The sequence below is a fragment of the Arachis ipaensis genome, chromosome B06 (genome assembly GCF_000816755.2).
Source record: "Arachis ipaensis cultivar K30076 chromosome B06, Araip1.1, whole genome shotgun sequence".
Classification (NCBI taxonomy): Eukaryota; Viridiplantae; Streptophyta; class Magnoliopsida; order Fabales; family Fabaceae; genus Arachis; species Arachis ipaensis.
In genome coordinates, this window is record NC_029790.2 from 76,317,237 (window position 1) to 76,319,578 (window position 2,342).

Genomic DNA, 2,342 nt, shown 5'->3' on the forward strand with positions numbered 1-2,342 from the left:
ATAAATATATACCTCAGAACATCACAACTATCTGGTTTTTGATTAACTGATATGCTATGGAGGAAGAGAAAAGGACAGTGACAAACAATGAGGTTGGGAATGATTAACATCAGAGAGTATAAGCTTAGAACTTCAGGTATATAATCAGCACAATATTCCAACATTATCCAATGAAATATTTTGTTCATAACTAATAATAGATAGTCACTTGAGCTAAAGATAAAGTTACTCAGGTTATTCAACAAAACTATATTGCATCTAGCAACAGTTATCTAAAACCACAAATTTAATCAGTAATTATATTAATCAAATCACAATATTCAATCATTCTTATCCTAAATGCTCACCGTTCACCTATTGAATAGAAAGAAGAGAAATTACGAAATTATACGAACTAATGAAGCAACTAAACACATTATAAATTTTGATTGATCAAATATTTGATTGGCAGTAGTCTCAAGAGTAAGCACAATGGCAACAATGTACAGAATAGTAATTGAATAGTACCTTCAAGTTATCATCTTTTTCAATACTCTCTTCCAGTCCAACCAGTCCACCAAAGGCAATAAAAAATATCTAACAATATTGTGAAAAAAGAAAAAGAATGAAGTTAATAAATCATATTCAAAAGCTTAATTTGGATCATAAATAACAACAGCGATGAGAAAAGCAATGGATTTTCATACACAACTCTTAGAAGTTAGAATTAATAAGCCATGTTAACTTAAAGCTTATGCCATAATAGAAGTATACCTGAAAGAAGGTATTTCAAGATCATGTGATTTAATAATTTGACCATGCTCAGAGGCACCTACTATATAATCATAGCCACCCTATCATGATAACAATTCATTAGAAGAAAGGGGGGCATGTATGCTCATATAATAGAGAGGAGGGAGAGGTGTTACTTGTTCTAGTGTATGTTGACCAAGATCTGTTGTTGATATCATCATGCCCGCAGCAAAGGAACCAAGTTCGAGACTTAAACCCAACTTATCACTACACTGAAATGAAATAACAAATTGTCAAAGGCACAAAAGTTGTTTGGATGGCATAAATGTGTGCACAACTTATCACTACACATCAAAGAAGAAAATCAATAAAGAACGACCAGGACATCATAATGACAAAGGGAAATCTCATAGATGCTAGGTTATAAAACAGACTACGATATATCGAGAAGGATATACTTTTGCGAAGTAATGAAGATTAAGAATAGATAGAATGCACACCCAAGCCACAAGTAGGCAGAATGCCACCGATGCCAATTGATAAAGTTCATTGGTATGTACAACAAAAAAGAAGTTAAACTAATGAAACAAAGGACAAAGTGAGTGGCATGAAATTACACCAAACAAACAATTCTAATGGAAATCAAAGTGGGATTTGGAACCTGCTAAGACTGGCAACCACGTTCTAAGGCTTCTCTACAAATATGTGAGCCAACAAATCCATTGCCTCCCAACATAAGCAACTTGAATTGCATTGAATATATATTGGGTTACATTTACACATACAAAATTAAGTAAAATAGAGTAAAAATAAATGCTGATAGTAGAATTGAATGAATACCTTGTCTGTTGGGGGCGGATGTATGTTTACTGTTTCAGCTTATTCGACCTTGAAGGGTTCATCAACCTCATTACTGTGTTTAGTAAAAGTGCATGCAAGCTCTCTAAGTCAAGATTTGAATAACACCAGCTCATCCCGGAACATAAGGAGAGAAGTTACAACTCTAAGATGCATGATAATGCATAACCGAAGAATAACTAACTGATTAACTGATGCAACCAAAATTACACATCTTTCTTTTGATTCAAAATCAAAAGAATCAAGGACATTTTGTTATATCTAACTACCAAAATAATTCTAAATGCTTATGTTGATATGCACATAATAAGGTTATTTGGTTGGAGCAAAATGCGTGCACCTTCAATAATAAATTTTCTGAATAGCTTTAAATAGATATATTAAAGTGTCATTTATTATCAAGTTTTTTAACATCAGAACAATCACCTAACAAATATATCAAACTAATAATTAACCTTTAACAAATATAAATTTTAAGGAGATTTGTAGAACGTACCTTCCTAGAACAGCGATGGCAGAGAGAGAGAGAGAGAAAGAGAGAGAGAGAGAGAAGAGGCACAAGGACGACTGAGAGAACAGAACCACAAACAAGAGAGAGCAGAGCAAAGAAGCGACGATCGCAAGGAACAAGAGAGTAGAATAATATTACACCTATTACCTCCAAGCTCCAATTGTTCAATTTGTTCAAAATAAATTAAATTGATCATAACAGGTGAAAAAGCCCTAACAGAGTAGATAAAATTGATCGGAAT

General features: G+C 33.1%; 1 long non-coding RNA gene across 1 annotated transcript; it reads right to left on the reverse strand.

Annotated features, from left to right (window-relative positions):
* Window positions 928-1,310, reverse strand: LOC110264014. The gene is made up of 2 exons (XR_002349744.1): window positions 1,233-1,310; window positions 928-1,004 (listed from the first exon to the last, which is right to left on the reverse strand). It is a non-coding gene; the product is annotated as an uncharacterized LOC110264014 (long non-coding RNA).